This window comes from Gorilla gorilla, chromosome X (assembly GCF_029281585.2).
Source record: "Gorilla gorilla gorilla isolate KB3781 chromosome X, NHGRI_mGorGor1-v2.1_pri, whole genome shotgun sequence".
Classification (NCBI taxonomy): domain Eukaryota; kingdom Metazoa; phylum Chordata; class Mammalia; order Primates; family Hominidae; genus Gorilla; species Gorilla gorilla.
In genome coordinates, this window is record NC_073247.2 from 23,825,463 (window position 1) to 23,845,015 (window position 19,553).

The window sequence follows — 19,553 nt, forward strand, 5'->3', positions numbered from 1 at the left end:
TTTCTACAATCACTTTGTTTTCATTGATGATATATATCCATTTCCATGCCAGTATATGATCTCATTTCTGTAGTTTTTAATGTGTCTGTGTGTGTTTGTGTGTGTATACATACACACAAAAAAGTAGAACAATGAAATAATGTGTCTCTTTCTAGAAGAAGTATTAAGAGGCAGGAAGATTGCTTGAGCCCAGGAGTTTGAGACTGCAGTGTGCTACTATGATTGGACCTGTGAATAGCCACTATACTCCAAACTGAGCAACACAGTCAGGTCCCATCTCTTTTTTTCTTTTTTCTTTTTCTTTTTTTTTGAGCCTGAGTCTCGTTCTGTTGCCCAGGCTGGAGTGCAGTGGCGTGATCTCTGCTCACTGCAACTTCCACCTCCCAGGTTCAAGCGATTCTCCTGTCTCAGCCTCCTGAGTAGCTGGGATTACAGGTGTGCCACCATGCCTGGCTAATTTTTATATTTTTAGTAGAGACGGGATTTCACCATGTTGGCCAGGCTGGTCTCGGACTCCTGACCTCAAATGATCCGCTTGCCTCGGCCTCCCAAAGTGCTGGGATTACAGGCATGAGCCACCCACCGCACCCGTCCTGAGGTCCCATCTCTAAAAAAATAAAAAGTATTGAACCAAGGTCCTCTCACATAATTTTTCACAATTTATATTATGCTTTAATATCTAGCAGAGCAGCTCAATTAATTACTCTTGGAGTGTGTTAAACCAATATGCTAATTTGGGAAAAATTTACCTCCATAATATTCAGTCTTCTTATTCTGTATTCATTCAATCATCTTATTCTATATTCATATATTCATGTTTTCTTGTAACTTTCTCAGTTGCAGTTTGTAATTTTCCTCACATAGATTCAGTTTTAAAATTAACATTATGTCTAGACATTTTAGGGTGGAGTGTTGTTTCCCCAACACCTCATATATCTTGGTTAGTTACTTCAGGGAGAGCAGGAGAGCTGGTTACTTTTGTTCACTTATCTTTAACCAGTCATTTTACTAAACTCCCATAAAGATAGCCACTTTTTAATTATCTTGGGGTTTCTCAGTAGGCAATTATATCATCTCTAATAATACTTTTTGTTTTCTCATTTCCAATAGCAACGTCCCTATATCTGTTTTAGAATTATATTAACTAATACAATGGCAGTAAGGATCTTTGTTTTCTTTCTGATTTTATGGGATCCTGTTTCTATTTTGGTTCTTTGTCCTGTAGTGTGGGTGCTCATTAAAGGACTTCCTTTGTGTTTTGTCTGGATTATTCTCCAGGCAGCTGGTAAGCTCCTTGTGAAGACAGCCCATCCTGTTCTAACATGTCTGATACTCTGTGTCTGGTCTCTGCAGCTCCTGGCACACAGCAGGGAATTTGATTAGGGCCTGAAAGAATGTGTCTTATGCTGGATTCTTGGGAGGCCCTAAAAGATCTGCACTGCTTCTTTCTGGATGTGGCCATGTGTTTAGAAACATCTGCTCTCCTAGAAGTCTGGGGTTCCTGTTCCAGCTTCGAGCAGACACTTGGGTTTCCCTTACAGGCTACTGTCTGTTGTTGACCACATACTCAGGAATAAATGGAAATTGCAGAAATTTTGTCAGTAGGGTTTTGACAAACTGAGAGATTCTAAACAGAAAATAAAGAGATTCTAAACAGAAATACTTACTTGTTATAAAATAGCACATGCAAATTTCCCACCAATCCCATCACCAAAGGTAAACACCACTAACAATTTAGGGTTTGTGTTTATGCACACTTGTACACATAAATACATGCATTTCTAGATGTGTGTTCTATGCTTTTCAAACATATGCATGTTTGAATAATGTGAGCCCATTTTTGTAACTTCTTTCCAATTTTATGTAAATATTGTTTATTCGTTTTAGCAGCTATATATGCCACCATATGGCTAGACTATAATCATCTTTTCTCCTATTAATATATATTTCTAGTTTGTTTCCTTGTGTCTTAAACCAACATATATTTAGGATAGATTTCTAGAAGTAGGTTGTCGAAGTATAAGGTAAACTTTTTTTTTAATTTAGCTTAATTTCAACATACTTTCAATTCATTCTTTGACCATAAAAGTTTAGTCTGGTCCATGAACCATGACTTATTGGTCTATGATAAGTACAGACATTAAGAGTAAGTGTTTAGAAGTATTTATCATAATTTGATATTTCTATGATATCCAAACATGAATTTTATATTTTACAAAAGCATCGGACTGAAAAAGAAAACCTGATTATTTTAAAATAACAATAGTAATGCTGAAACAAATTGTGGAAAGGGCCCATTTGGACAATATGGGTTAAGTGAGGCCAAAAGCTCTTCACTGTGAAAAATGTTGAAAAAAATATATGCTGTATTTGGAACTGGATATGGGGTATGACCAGTTATATAATAATTTCTTATCAGAAAAAAAGAATAAAAGGACCTGATTCTGCACCATGAATAACTGGGAAGCACTGCTTCCATGAGCAGTCAAAGGGAGTTTCCATTTTCTTTTCTGAATCCTCACCTCTAGCTCACATTGTCAAAAATCAAAATGTTTGTTTTATAATCTGTTGGTTATAAACACTCTCACTGTTGTTTTGATGTGAATTTCTGTGATTACTAATGATGTCCATATCTTTACTCGTTATTTGGGTTTCTTCTTGTTATTTATACCCTTTGTGCTATTTTTTATTGGCTTGGAGATTTTTCTTTTTTTTTCTGGTATCTGTGGATTTCACATACTTATATTTGAGCTCCTCTATTATTTCAGAAGCAATTTTGTTATACTTTACCCAGTAAATTCTATGTGTTGAGAGCGTGAAGAATTGGCCTCTCCTCTAGGCTCCATTATATTTTCTTATTGGGCACTGCTGGTTTAATGATATAGCTATAGATTTTTGTATAGTTTTCTTTCTTTTGCACTCTCTTACTGCTAATAGTAGTTTTTTAGGGAATACAATTTTCTCTTTCTCCATACCTCTTTCTTTTCTATTCTTTCCTTACAGCAGTACCATATTTACTGGACATGCCTTTACAAACAATTTCAATTCTGTCAGTAATGCACATCATGGTCCATAGTCGGTTGACCTGTCATCAGAGTCTGTATGACGGTCAAAAAAACAAAATGAAACAAAGCAAAACACAGTTTAAAACTGAAAAATTCCTGTTCATTAAGTCGAGGTTATTTAGAAAAAGAAATTGTTAGGGATTCCCGTAGGGTCAGTCTCTGATATCAGGACTGTCGATTCTCTCAAACAATAATGCTGTCCAGTCTCTTCAGAGGCTTTCTGATTTGGCCCTGTTCCTATCCTTTGTCCAGGACTTTTCTCCACACCCTTTCTCTTAAGCCAAATGGCAGGTCAAATGAAGCCCTGAAATACAGCCATCTGTGGGTGTTGAAGTGGGGATGATTGTGGTCAGCCCTGGGAAGCTGGGCATGCATGTCACAGATCTAAAAAGTACTGCTGGCTGGCAAGCTGATGGAGGGCAAAATGTGCACATGGAAGCAAATGTACAGCTTCAAGTGATCAAGTGTCAGTGCAGACAGCAGGTGATGAGGGTGGCTCACACCACCTGCTGGAGCACAGCTGTCAGAAAGGGGTACGTGTGGGGCCACAGGCAGTGCCAACCCAACAGGTGAAAGCCCGGGACAGAGAAGAGCCCAGAAGCTCTGAGGCAGACATTTGGGTCACAGCCTGGGATGCACAGTCATGCCTTGTGCCCAAAATGAAATGCCAGCAAGTGTTTCTCTCTCTCTGTTCTCAAAAGATCTGTTCCTCATGTATCTTAATTAGTTAAGATTTGGGGTCTTGGGGCAGCCTCTTGAATGCCATCAGACATAATAAGTTCTACAGCCAGGGTCATTGGCCTGACTTCCAGGATTATGAAGGGTCAAAAAGTCCCACATGTCCTAACTACAAGGCAGGAGCCAGTGAAGACAAGCTGTTAGGTAAGACGTAATATTTTTGGAGAGACATAAAGGACCGAGGTCAGTTGTGAGGGCAGGCATGGACCCAGCATCGAACCAGTAAGGCACAGGTTAAGTGAGACACTGAGCAGGGCCCAGTTCTGTTCAGCAGCAGAACAGAAATCACCTGACAAATCCAGAAGTCACATCAGAAGGGGTTAACTGGGAAAGACAGCTCAGGAACTAGGGTGTTACACAGTCTGTCCATAGGCTACTTTTTACAGGCCCAAAGTCCCATCACCATGGACAAATTTTGATGGTTGCTTTAAATATGCTCATTTGTGAATCCAGTGTCTGATGAATAAGGTGTGGTCTCTTGATATGTGGGGCCTGTAATTAAGTGGAATATAAAATAGTAAATCATTTTGACCATTAGCAAAGTTTCTCTTTGTTCATTTAATGAAAATGCTCAGTATTGGCAAAAGAGCAGAGAAACAGGTGTCCTCATATACAACCTATGAGAGGTAAACTGAGGCCTTTCCAAGGAATAATGTGGTGACTAGAATCAAAACCCTTTCAATGCACATAGCTTTTAATCTAGCAACTCCACTTCTATGAACATATCATAACATAGATATAATAGTTTAAGTGCAGGCTGGATGCAGTGGCTCACGGCTGTAATCCCAACACTTTCGGAGGCTGAGGAGGAGGATTGCTTAAGCTCAGGAGATCGAGACCAGCCTGGGAAACAAAGTGAGACTGCCTCTCTACAAAACAAATGGAAAAAAAGAAATTAGCCAGGCATGGTAGCGTACACCTATAGTCCCAGCTACTCAGCAGGCTGAGGCAGAAGGAGTGCTTGAGCCTGGAAGGTCAAGGCTGCAGTGAGCTGTGATTGCACTACTACATTTCAGCCTGGGAGACACAGAGTGAGACCTTGTCTAAAATAAAAAAAAATTAAAAAAATAAATAAAAAGTCTAAGTGCAAAGATGTTTGATGCTCTGTTGTATATAACAGCAAAATATGACACCACTGAAGCAAGATAGATTCTTCACACCACTACCCTCAGCCCCTTGCTTTTAGTACACCTGTGGTGGACAGTTTCATGCATGGTCCCAGCCTTTCACTGTGGGCTTACCTTGCTGGCTCAAGGCTTTTCTGCTTCAGAGTTTTCTTGGATCCCACAGAAGGCCATTCTGCCTGTGTTGGATGTGGCAGAGAAAAGCGGGGTAGTTAATATTCCCAGGGGACCACAGTGCACCAGTGAGAGAAAGAAATGGAGGATGAATGCTCCAACCTCTCCATCCAGAGACCATTTTGAGGACTATTCTACGTGATTCCTCCAAGGGACCCCATGGGATTGAGCTTCAGTTGCCCACAGCGATCAGCAACTCACTAACACACCTTTGTGGCTTTGCTCTTTCCTTGACTTACTCTCCCCACCCCTCTCTCCTGCTTCTCTCACATAAATTCTTGCAAATCCTTGTCTCGGATCTCAGACTTTACTTTCAAGGGAACTCAAATCATGAGTCAATCTAAACATCAGAAATAGGGGTTAGATTAACAAGGGTACGTTCGTACAATGGAATATAATGCAGCCACTAAAATTACCTAAGATCCAAGGAAAAAGAAAGCATATGGCCTCACAAATGTGTACATAAATGTTAAAAGAAGATGTATTTCAAATAGCCCAAAACTGGAAACAATACAAATGTCCACATTTGCATGTGAGTGGATAAATAAATTGTGGTATATCCATACAACAGAATATTCTTCAGTGATAAAAGGGATTGAACTATTGATATAGGTAACAATATGAACCTCAAAATAAGTATGCTGAGTCAAATAATGCAGACACAAAGAGTGCATAGTATAATATTCCATTTATATAAAATTCTTTTTTTTTTTTGAGATGGAGTCTTGCTGTGTCGCCCAGACTGGAGTACAGTGGCATAATCTCGGCTCACTGCAACGCCCACTTCCTGGGTTCAAGCAATTCTCCTGCCTCAGCTTCCCAAGTAGCTGGGATTACAGGCACCTGCCACCACACTCAGCTAATTTTTGTATTTATAGTAGAGACAGGGTTTCGCCATGTTGGCCAGGCTGGCTCAAACTGCTGACTGCAGGTGATCCACCTGCCTCGGCCTCCCATAGTGCTGGGATTACAGATGTGAGCCATCGTGCCTGGCCCATTTATATAAAATTCTAATGCAAACTAATCTATACTGACAGAAAGCATTTCGGTGGTTACCTGGGGTAGGGGTTGGGGTGGGTGCGGACAGAAAGAAGAAAGTGGGATTACAAAGAGGCACAAGAAAACTTTTAGGGGAGATGGACATGTTCCTTATCTTGATTGCAGTGTTGGTTTCATGGGTATAAGCATAGGTTAAAACTTATCAGAATATACCCTTTAACTATGTGTGGCTTACTTTTTGCCAGTTATACCTCAGTAAGTTTGTTAAAGATGAAAAATGACCTTGGATAAAAATAATTAATGACACAAATTATTCATGTTAAAGTATTAGTTTGAAATAAAAGGCTAGCTTCAAATCAATATTTATGAGCATAGATACCCATACAAATTCGTAGATTAATGATCAAAATGGAAAAGTCCAAAACGTTACTAGTGTTCATCTCAGAGTCTGGGATGACATGCATTTTCATTTTTTTTCTTTTCGTATACCTGTATCTTCCTAATATTGATAAATATATATTACTTCTGTAAAATAGAAAATCAGTAGATAAAGCACAACACAAGGTATCTTATGCTACATGCTAGGAAAATGGTAGAGGCCAAAGATTTTTCAAATTTGTTGTTTTAGAGCCCTGGGAGTTTCAAGAAAGTGCCTCAGGGATTATCCCAGGAGGAAAATTAGAATACATAGGCCAGTGTCTTCATGATACCTCTAAATAGAGCAGCTGTTTTCATTTAAGGAACAAATGTGAAGGTCTGAAGAAGGCTAATTACTGGGGCCTGGGGCAGTTGTGGAATGCTTTGAGGTTAAGACAGAATTGAGTAGGAAAGATGGCCCTTGACTAAGCAAAGAACAGAAAGTGAGTCTTCTAGAAAAGTCTGAGCAAAATTACTAATGGCACCTGTTACCCTCTGTAGCATATTTTTTTCTGCTTCCATTACTATTCAACTCTTCACTCAAATGAGAACTTACCACTGCAAAACATCTGGGCAAATTCTAGGCCTACTCAAAATCACCTGGGTTAGGAATCCAAGGGACTCAATAGCACTGCCACGGGTGCTGGTGGGAACACTAAAAAGGAGTGGACTTTATCTCCCTTCCCAATCTCCATCAGATCCCCTTCCCCATCAGTGGTTTTTGATGTGTACCATCAGTGGTTTTTGATGTGTACCACTAATATTTTCTCAAGGTAATATGAATTTCTTTGCTAACGTAACTAAAAGGCCCTGCCAGCCTTTCAAATAGGTCTCTGTTCTCCTAGAGCTGCCATGGAAAGAACTGAAAATCTGGAAAGGACCACATTGAGTCATTGTCCTCATGTGAAGTTCTCCAAAGAGCCTTTTAAGATGCCAGAAAGACCTTCTACTGGTGTTCTTTTCTCCCTTTAGCAGCCCTTGAGCCTGCTGCAATAAACTCATAACTTTTTTGGACTCAACCAAATGGGGCATAGGGAGGGCATGTGGCATGAACTACTGCCAAGGCATGCATGAGGCAATGAGCTGGCTATGCAAAGACTCATCCCAAAGTCCATGAGGCAGCATGTGCTCCTTGCACCAAGAGGAGGGAGAAAGGGGTGTGCACTGGGGCTTACTGTCTCCTCCATCCTCATAATCCTAGCTCAATACTAGACAAAGTGTCTTCGCTAGCACTGAAATCTGAGTGTCTTGTTAGGTCGATGTTTCGAAGACAATCAAAAGTATGTGACAGGCCAAGGCTTGCCAAGGAATAGAAAAGCAGTGGATTTGTTTCCTGGCTGATGGCCAGCTGCAAGGCTTTCTTAAATGACAGCCAAGAAGCAGTAAATCAGGTACAATGGAGTCCTATCCATGGAGAGATTGTCTCTACAAAGTGTTATACTTCAAGTTAAATGGTCACAGACAATTCAGCTTCAGAATAACTTAAAACAGCATTTCCATCTGCTTGAACCCGGGTTCCAATTAAAACAGAGAAGTATTAGTCTAACCCAGTCCTCCACTGTTACCAACTAAGACATGCTCTGGAAGATTTAAAAAGCAGCACAGCCATGAACTGAGGAACAGGTTTCAGATTTACTTACAGAAAATACAGTTTATTTTCATCTCCCTAGAGAGAGACAATCCTGTTAAAATCACAGTTTTATATGTAGCCTGTAGGACCAAGAAAAAGTAGCAGTTGAATATATTAATATTTCTCAGTTTAGATGAGAGCGAATAGTTAAATTTAGCTTTATCGAAGAAACAACTATTCCATGTATCACTATCCAAGGAATTTCAATAACTTTTTTTATTTATTGATTGATTTATTTATTGAGACAGGGTCTTTCTCTGTCACCCAGGCTGGAGTGCAGTGGCACAATCATGGCTCACTGTGCAGACTCGAACTCTTGAGCTCAGGCGATCCTCTCCCCTCAGGCTCTCAAGTAGCTGGGACTACAGGCACGTGCCACCACGCCTGCCTAACTGGTGGCATTTGCCTGTAGTATGCTGAAGTGCCAGTAACTTTAGCATAATGTTTGCATTTGTGGCTACGTATTTCCTAAGTGGATGCTTCTCAGCCTTTCATGTACATGTGGAAGATGACCACATTTTTAGGACACACTAGGGTAAAGGAATAGTAGGGCTGCTTACAGGAGGCCCCACCTGGCCACTCCAGGGATTGAGAAATCAGTATCTCTCCAGGCTGGGATCCCCATCAGTTTCCAGGTGGCTGGTTCCTGAGTTTTAGAACAGGCATTGTCAACCTTGGCCGCACATTGGACTCACCTGAGGAACTTCAAAATATGCATGACCTGGTCCCACCCCAGAGTTCCTAATTTAATTGGTCTGGGGTATGGCCTAGGCCTCAGGATTTGAAAAAGCTCTCCAGGTAATACTGATGGCCAGCCAAGAATGAGAAGCACTGTTTTAGAGCAGGGGTCACCAGCCTGTTTTTGCAAATAAAGTTGTATTGAAACACAGCCACCATTTGGTTACATACTGCCTATGGTGGCTCTCATGCTACCACGGAAGAGTTCAGTAGTTACAATGGAGATCTTATAACCTGAAAAACAAAAAATATTTGCTATCTGCTTCTTTACAGAAAATGTTTGCTGAGCCTGTTTTAAAGGGAAGCTTCAGGAGGACTTTCAGTGTTATATGAAAAATAGTTTACAAGGATTTTTGCTCAAGGTAGTGGCAGAATTCTCATAAGGGACTCTCACAGGGACAAAATATTCAAAGTACACAAACATTCAGGTACCACGAAGGTAAATGAGCATTCATAGCCTTTCTTGTTTTCCCCTCGCCTTACAAGGCACATGCTGTTTTCAAGTTTTTGTTGAACGAGACGAGGGGTAGCAATAGGGAAGTCAGGAGAAAGGAAAGACTAGGCTGGTTTATGTTAGGAAAAGCAGGGAACTGCTCTTAGGAAGAAACAATCCTGAAAAGAAAAAGCTACAAGTCAGAGGAGAGGCAGGGAGGAGTGAGCTTCAGGGAAGAGTTTGGGGAAGTTTCTAGAGATGGGGGACTAGAGAGCTGTCACCCTGTGTTGAGTGGCACTGCAGAGGTTAATGGTTCTAGTGATTTTTAGAAATGTGGCTGTGTGATATGACTCATAATCCCCTTAGTCTAAGAGATTTCTGTAAAGTTATATACATTTTCCATACTTTTTTGGATGTCAGATTAGTCTTTTTGCAGTGAAACTCTGTACTATGATTGGCCACAGTGGAAGCTGGAAATATTGGGCTACAGGATGAATACGCCTTAAAACTACCAATTATTGACAGCATCATAATAGTTGGAATAGCACATCTAAGAGTTAGCAGCAGGAAAATAAAAAAGGAATGAGATGGTAGTCTGAAAGCTTACAAATGGCAGCGTGATATTGCTGGGTCAGTTTCCCCAACTCTAAGCTCTAAGTATTTCTGATAGGAACCTGTGGAGAGGAGCATCTGCTCTCCTCTTGGCCACTGGAGCCCAAGATCACAATGTTCACACTTCCATTTATTGTGAGGAATAGAACACCAGCACTTAAGTGATTGTCCAAACCAACATCACCAAAGCAACAGCTTTGCATAACACCCTTGCCAATACTCAGAATCAAGGGCCTTAAAAAATGAAGGAAAGTAACTGGAATGAATGCAAATACTTGCACCTAGAGAAGCCTTTCCGGAATTATTAGCAAACACTCCACTCATTCCCTGACTTGGCAATTCTCCCAAAAAGAGAGGAGGGATTTAGGTACCTGCATTCCTCAAGACCCTGTATGGCCTGGTGAACTTGGAGGTGATCTAGGACCAAGGTAAATCATGTGGCTGGGCAGCCTGAGAACAAAGATCAAATCAGAAGTCAGAGAGGCAGCAAGCAAATCTGGGCTGTTTTACGGTATCCCAGCATCCTGGACTGACAACATGAGCTGGTATTTATCTCTCCAATTCAGATATCAGTAGCCAGACATTGCCATTGATTCATCATCACATTCTTCTTCCCATAGGTTGGACTCTGAGAACATCTAACTCAAAAGAGCACTGCCGTAAAATACTGTAGGAAATGTACATGCATTGAGTGCATTTCAAAAGAACAATCCTTCAGTTTCGACTATTTTTCTATTTGTTTGTAATTGCTTATCTATGTACATGCTTATCATATTGTGTCATAAATATGGAAAGCCTTCATTGCCCAAGCGTAATTTGTTTCTGAAAGAGTCCATTTAAAATTAAACCACCTGTAACGTTCCCAGCGGGTCGGCAAAGAAAAACAGTACCACATCACATAGGACCCAGCAACTAGGAAGAGAAATATCAGTTAGGACAGAATACTCAAGAGCAAAGGAGGCATATGACAACATGAATGCAACAACCATAAGCACACTTAAGGAGACTCAAGAGTACAAAGAAAAAAGTTTCTGGAGTTAGAAAGAAAAATTAAAGTGAAGAAGAGGCTAACATTTTTGATACTTGAATTAGAGGTATGGGTGAGCAATATAAAAAAAATTAATCCACCCAAAATAGAAACCAAATGTCACAGTAAGTACTGGAAAAAAAGATTAGACTAGGATTTTATTCTAAAAAGAAAACCAATTTATTTTAAAAAGTAGGAAAATACATTTATATTTTCTTATTTGTGAAAAATTCAGGATATAATTGCCATATCCTAACTCTTAAAATGAACAACAATGACATAAGTGTTGATTTTTCTTTTGACACAGTTGTTCTGGCAAAACTGTATGATAGTTTTGTGCACCCTGTCTTCACAGTTGACTTTCACGCACAGTCATAAGTAAGGTCATCATCTTTACAAAAACGTTTGAGGTTTCACCAGTTTCCCCAGAGACCTCTCCAAAGCCTTTGATATTCAAATTGTTTTTTGACTCCCATCTTCTGACATCATCTTTGTTAAGTTTCTTTTTTTCCCAAATTAACCTTACCAGATTCTTATTTTGGCTTTGCCAATGATTTGAGCCATTCTCCAGCATCATCAACTTTGTGAACTCCTTCATGTTAGCAACATTTGTGATTTCAGTTTAACAACTGTTTTCATTGCATCATTAGATTTTACAACAGCCACATTCAATGGCACAGTTACTTACGAAGCTCCTTTGTTAGACTATGAACTATTTAATGGAGAAGCTGTGACTTATTTATCTTCTACCACCAATGATTGCCATAAAGTAGATACCGATTAGTATTAGCTGAATTTAATGGCTTTTCATTTAAGGTCTTCATGTTTAAATATTGACTAGCATAGATGCTCACACAATATTGATTGAGGACAAACTTTATTAAGTGGTTAATTCCTTAGCATATTTTTAAAATGTTATGTTGACTTTTGCTTCCCTGTCTCTTCTGTGAGTATCTAGATAAGTATTTGGACCACTAGCATGCACCAATATTGTTTATTTAACAGCCTCTTTTAATGGAGGAGCTGTGACTTATTCATCTTCTACCTCCAATGACTGCCGTCAAGTAGGTATCAATTAACAATATTGCACTGAATGTCTTTTCGTTTACAATCTTCATCTTTCAATATTTCCAGGCCAACCAGAAACACATCATAAGCAGCACATAGCTCAATTAAATCATTGGCAAGATTAGAAAGACAGTCTAGAAGTAACTTTGGGCACACACAGAGTATTTCATAAATGTTATTTGAATTGAAAAATGGATCTTCAAACAAGACAGAAAAGGTTTTATTTTACCTATAATTTTGCATGGAAGTCTTGGGTGACCAGAGTAATTCTCGGTTTCTTTCCTTCCTTCCCTCTCTCCCTCCCTCCCTCCCTCCCTCCCTTCTTTCCTTCCTTCCTTCCTTCCTTCCTTCTCCCTTTCCCCCCTTCCCCCTTATTTTCTTCTTTATTTCTTTCACTCTTTCAGCATAAAGAGGTTAGGTCAGCATTAGCATCCTGAAGGACCAAGATAATTGATTGCAAGGGCCAATGTCCACGATAATAGAGAGTCAAGATGACCCCCAAAGAAAGGAAATTTGCTAATCTGGGTATTAGTTGCTCTCCATCCAATAGAGAGTCTTTAATATGCTCATTCATCCCTCCAGTCTTCAGGAGCATTTCCAGCCATCTGGCTCGCTTGCTGACCCTTGCCCTTTCAGGTAGCAGCCATAAATGCAAAGCTCTCAAATAGGAAAGTCTGTTGGTCTCATTTAGAAGGCCTACACTAGGCAAGGTTAGGAAGATGGGAGATAATGATCCTTTGCCATCTCCCTAGAATTTAAATACACAAATTAAAAAGCACATTAACTCTATGTTTAAAAAGAAAAACAAAATGTCATCAAAGGCAGGCTTGATTCAAATGCAGTTTAGGCTAATGAAGGAGCTGTGTCCTTTCACTATTTGTTCTGGGATCTTTTCAATCAGTTAGCATTGGCAAAGCTTCTGAACAAAGACAGTAATTACCAGATAAAAATTGCCTTCAGTGCATTGTCTAACTGTGTTCAGTTTGGCATGAATGGATTTATGATCCTTTCATTCCAATAGGAACTACCAGTCCGCCTTTCACTTCAAATAGCCTATTCATCTCAGCATAAAAACAGCTAAAATATACTAGCAGAATATGCTGCCTCTGCAACCCAAGCTGCACACAGCAGGAGTCAGCTTCTTCCAACAGGCACAAATATAGCTGGCTTTGAAAAACTATAAAACAAAGGCTCTAGAAAACTCTTGCATAATTTTTTTAAAAACAGCAATTATTTGGTTCCAATCCCTTTTACTACTCTGTATCTTTTATCCAATATTAAATTAATTCCATTGTGTATAAAATGGTCAAAACCACAAATTACAGCAGGGAATTTATGCTTAAATAATGATCTGTGGTTGCTATTCAGATACATAGATTAATACTTTCTATTCCTTAGGGGGAAATGGCACAGAGAGGTGTTTTTGTTTTGTTTTGCTTTGTTTTTAATAGATAAGGCATAAAGAATCACTTTATCAGAAATAACTTAATTGGTGGCAATTTACTTGACTCCCAACATCCATCTGCAGTGCATTATCTCTTCTACCCTCTATCCCGTGTGTGAGGTAAATGTCTATGTACACACAAACCATGTATTAGAAGCATAGAGTAGTACTCATAAAGGAAGTTTCTATAGAAAATTAAGACCTTCATGCAGAACTTTGTGCTGCAGTAATATAATACAGAGCATGCTAAAATGTTGACCTGAGACTGTCTTCAAGTATAGTGGTTTCGAGATCAGTTCCAATCACAACTTTCTCATTGGTCAGCATCACATGATGTCTTCATGGTGGTATGAGTTTTGCAATTGATCCTGTTGGCTTTGGTTATCAACAATGTTTCATTGGATGTATAAGAACTGCTCATGTTCTTATGCATCCTAGAAGTGATAACTATTTAACTAACACATGTATATAACTGTAACAGAGTGGAGTCCTGAAAAAGTACTCTCCAAAATTTGACAGACTTGTTTCTATGCCTTGACGTGTTACTAAGTCTACATATGAGTAACTCTCTATCTCTGTGAACTTCAGAATGCTATTCTTAAAAACTAGAGGAGGGAGTTGGTCCAGAATATTCCTTTTGTCTCAAAGTATTTCATGATAAGATACAGCACTGCATATGCTTGTTACTATGCCCTGCTGGAAGAATAAAGCCTCTGAGAATCCCTGCAGTAAATAAATTTGCTTAACTTTTTAGCTCAGCATTATAAGAATTTATATGACTAATGAAGTCCTTTTATTCTTTAGTGGAACAGTCCTAACATTCCCACCCTGATTGTTTCTCAAACACACTTGGGGAAGCACTAAACTAGAGTGTCTGCAAGCTCCCTTCCAGACCTAATCTAATTCTAGGCTCAGTCCCCACTTTGTGGACTAATGGCAATGAACCCCATCATGGCCAGTTGCTAGAGAGTCTGAGAATTTTTTAAATGCAGTGCAATTTTTTCCAGCCTCCAACATTCATAGGGACACAAAAGACCTCCCTCTCCCTATTCTTCATCCTCCAAGTACACAGAAAGTATCTATAATCACCAGAGAGAGTCCAGGGCCCTTAGTCATGTAAATCTACATTCTTTAAGTGTGTTCTTGTTTGTGGTCCCTTGGTAGATGTAGATTAAAGCTCAGCCCTGAGTAATTTGAATATATATGGAGTAATGATACTTTGCCTTGTCTATCTCTTGCCTTTTGACATCAATACAAATTATACCTTTAAAAAATCTACCCAAACACCATAATCTCCACCTTTAACTTCCCAACAACTCTCTCACAGATTTTGTCAAGGCTTTACTGGCAAATCTGTTTTAAATCCCAATTGCTCCCATTTTTGCTCACTCCCACTTTTTTTATTCTCTCGTATACCCAGAGAACAACTGTCAGCTACCACCCATATAACAGTGGTTTCCATATTCAAAGTCTAATTCTCCCTTAGCATTCTGTTCTTCATTTCATTTACCATTTCTTCTAGAATTCCACCATCCTAACTTCTAATGGCTTTGATTGCTTTTCTCTGGATTTTCTCCAAGTTCTACATCTCTCCCTTGAACTAAAGTTCCCAATTTGAACACAGCGCTTCCATGGAGATATGACTAATAATGCATTGGCTCTTAAATCTGGCTGAACATCAGAATCATATTTTTTGAAACTATGGATTACTGAGCCCACACAGCCATATACAAAACATTAAATTGTTATTTTTGATTCCTATACTTGTTAAACAACAGGATCCAATTAAGCTAAAGAAGAGCTTCAACCTATTTTCTCACCACTTCTGTGATCATGAACAACCAGCCACACTGGGTCTCCCTCCAGTATTAACTTCCTTGGGTTGATAAAGCTTTCAGGAAAGAGAGTTATCATATCACAAATACCACAATGATTTTTATCTGAATGGCTTCCTTCCAAAATTCCAGATCCATCTAAACTTTTACTTCATTGGAAGGTCCTTCCTGACCCATGCAACTCAACAAAAAACTCTCACAGTTTTTATATGCTTTGTTGGGGATTAACCCATCTTGCATTGCATTGCTAGCTTAGTATGTCTAGCATGGGCATGCCTGCTGAAGTTTGGAACTTCCCATCAAGGAAACAGGAAAATGCCATTGGCAATGAACTGAAGACTGATTTACTCTACCAGGTATGACTTTAATGACTAACTGCTTGTACACCCTTTAGAAGCTTTTAGATTGTAGAGCCCCTTACTCTTGTATTTGTCTTCTGACCCCAGTCCTGGGGATAAATCTGTTTCAGTTAAAATTAACATTTCATACAAGTCCTCACTATATTCCTCTGCATACATTTCCCACCAAATAGCAGCTAGAATGAAGGTCCCCTCAACTTTGAGGACAGAACATTTATAACCTCCCTATCACCACCACAAGATGTAGCATATACTAGCTATTTTTAAAAAAAAAATTTCCCAACAAGATTGCATGCATTCTGAGAGGAAGTGTTATGTCTTAAAATTTTTGCATTTCTTATAGGGGACTGTACCTAGTAAATAGTCTTCAGTAAATACACCATCAGAATGCAAAAATCAAAGTAACTTAGGGAATAAGCATTCTAACCTCTCATTTTATAGATGAAGAAACAGGTTCAGAGAATTGAAAAGATTTGCCCAGATAAAAGTACGTAGTCAAAATTAGATCTCAGACTACTCTGTTCCCCGGGCTGTTTTTGTTTACTCCATGTATCCTCTGTTAATTGACCAGATTGGTTGATTGACTTCCTAGCTCTATCACCAGGAAGTCAAAGTAAAACTCCACCACTGAACTCTTGAAAGGCGTGTCTTCTGAAGGGTGGGATTTCCCATCAAAGAAACAGGAAAATGCCATTGGCAATGAGCTGAAGACTGACTTTGATTTACCCTACCAAGCATGATTTTAATGACTACTTGTACAAACATGTAGGTACATCAATATTGGGTAGATTCATAGTGTTAGGATAAATTAGGTAATTGAGTAGAAAATACAGGCACAAGCTAGACTAGGTCCAAACACCTGGCCTCATATCAGTTGAAACCATCATATCAAGAATAAACAGTAGAAAGACATGATCACTTTCATTGACTTCAGCTGGAAACATTTACAATCCAATTTCAATTTAGCAAGATTTCATCAGAAGGTATCTCCCACAAATTGAGGTCCATCTTACTGTTATTATTTGAAATCTTTGTGTATATGTGTAGTTTGGAACATCTGTTATTGCTGCTACTGTGGTTTCTATCACTGTTTGATGCTGGGACTCTTAAGCTCCAACCACGTTTTCACCCAGCTGAGTCGCCTTCTTATCACCCCTTTCTGGTGAGTAAGATCATCTAGATAGATTCTCCAGAAGAAATACCCAGTGAGGGAGGGGCAACCAGCAGAGCCACAAACCAGTCCTCATGAACCCAGGACCTGAGCATAAAAGGCTATTTGATACACATGTAAAGGAATTTGGAGGTGGGGTAGACAGCAACTGAATCTTTAACTTGTAGAATATATTCTTTAAAAATGGCTCCCTGAACCATGCTAAACCCCGTAAGTTGCCCAGACACTGAAAACCCAAAATAAAAGCTTCCCCTGTTAGTTAAGGTCAGGGAAGCAGAGGCGTTTCTCAGAAAAAATGTAGCTTCTTTGGCATTATGAGCCTGAAAAAAACTCTTCAAGCCCAACTGCGAATGAGTCAGCAGAGTTTTCTAGAACAGCCAAGGAGAGAATGCTTTCCTTAGGAGACTATTTATTTGGTTGCTACATAATACTGTAGATTAATTAGGAGTAAGAATGAGTGAAACTATTTGGAAAAAGTGATAGCAGCTTGAAAGCTTCACCCACCCCTGACCTAATGGAGGAGGAAACATTACAGTTCTGGGTAGTTCATTATTTTGAGGGGGTGGAAGAAAGTGATATCAACCAAAGTATTCTTATAAAATCTTTGAGTATTGACCCAGATATCACCCTTGTAAAGTCAAGATTATAGAACAAATGAATTGGTTCAACATTTAAATAAACCCTTGATATTTAAAGGTATCAAATATGCCCAATGTGACTCCCAATATGTTAAAAAAAAAAAAAAAGATCGAGAGCAAAATCTAGTCAAAATAGAAATTAATATGGCTTAGAAACGTCTTTCCTCATTTTCTAAATGTTTCCGTATCTGGCAAAATGACCAGAGTGGAGGGTGAATGCTTTCAGCATGCTCAAAATTCAAACTCCAAGTTCAAGTGATTACTTAAGAGGCTTTAGTCTCTGAAATCCACCTGTCCTCACATGACATCATTAAATGTTTGCTTCTTAGGCTATTTCTTCTCTCTTCTTGGTCATCAATTGCTCCAGCTAAACTGGATCATTCCCATCAGCATACATACACCAGCATGTATTTATCACCAGGTTAAAACAAATATCAACTCATGGTTAACTTCATTTCATTCATACCCTTCCCTCTGAACTATTTTGGTTTTTTGCTTGTTTGTTTGTTTTTGTTTTGTTTTGTTTTGAGACAGGATCTTGCTTTGTTGCCCAGGCTGGAATGCAGTGGCATGAACCTGGCTAACTGCAGCCTCAGCCTCCCAGGTTCAAGCGATCCTCCTGCCTCAGCCACCCAAGTAGCTGGGACCACAGGCATGCACCACCATACCTGGCTAATTTTTGTATTTTTTGTAGAGACAGGGTTTCACCGTGTTGCCCAGGCTGATCTCCAACTCCTGGGCTCAAGCGATCCCCCTGCCTCAGCCTCCCAAAGTGCTGGGATTACAGGCATGAGCCACTGTGCCCAGCCCCTCTGAGTTATTCTGAATTACTTTCCAGACATTGGATTGTTTTATTCATAAATAGTTTAGCATTTATCTCTAAAAATAAAGAAGATTTTTGAAAACGTAACCATAACACAATTATCCCACTTAAAAATATTAGCAGCTTTAGTTTAACAATGTTCGTAAAGAAATTCTATTACTTACGGAGAACTAGAAAAAGTACTAGAAGCTGACCAGAGACAAAACAAAGAGCACTGGTTCTTTTCTTTGGGCATCTGCTGAAAGAACATCACATGCCCACCTAAATAGGGTCCGCCTCTCTGTATTCTATCATTAGGAGCAGCAGGACATCTGGGGATGAGAAGATGGAGAGATCATCCTTATATAATGTTGCAGTCTGGAAACATCACTCTCAAAAAGGTAAGTTTTTAGGTTATTTTTAGTTTGGTTTACAATTTAAAAAAATCCTTCATTGAACTCTGACTCTGCAGATTCTAGAAAATAGAATATTGCGGGCAAGACTGGCTTCAGAAGTTTTATGGCTTAATAGAAAAAGAAGGTGGGCAGACCTGGTGAAAATCTTTGCAGGGTCATGCATGCCTCCCACGCCAAGTATTTGCCACTCTTATTTTTTTTTTTTTCTTTCCCAGACAGGGTCCCGCTCTGTTGCCCAGGCTGGAGTGCAGTGGTGCGATCTCCGCTCACTGTAACCTCCACCTCCCAGGCCCAAGTGATCCTCCTAACTCAGCTTCCTGAGTAGCTGTGACCACAGGCATGTGCCATCATGCCCGGCTAATTTTTTGTATTTTTGGTAAAGATGGGGTTTTGCCACATTCCCTAGGCTGGTCTCAAACTCCTGAGCTCAGGCAATCCACCCGCCTCAGCCTCCCGAAGTGCTGGGATTACAGGCATGAGCCACCATGCTTGGCCACTCTCATTTTTTTTTAAACCAAAGAAATCAATCTTAAATCAATTTTGCACTTGATTTATGCACATCAATTTTGTTTGCTTCTTAAAGAGTATATGATTAGCTGTACAAGAGACTATAGGTTAAGAAAATCCTTAGTCTTGAGAAAAGCACTGAAGAGGAAGAAGACACCAGGCCCCAAGACATCCACCAAAAATAGATCCAACTTACATTGTCTGGCAGGGCAAGCAATCCCATCACAATCACATGCCAGCCCCTATATTCTGGCTGGTCCCCAGAATTTAGTCAAGATCAAAGTAAATTTTTTTGGTTTCTGGGGTGAGCCTTCATCCAGGTCAAAATATTCTGGAAGAAGGCTTGCCTGGCACCT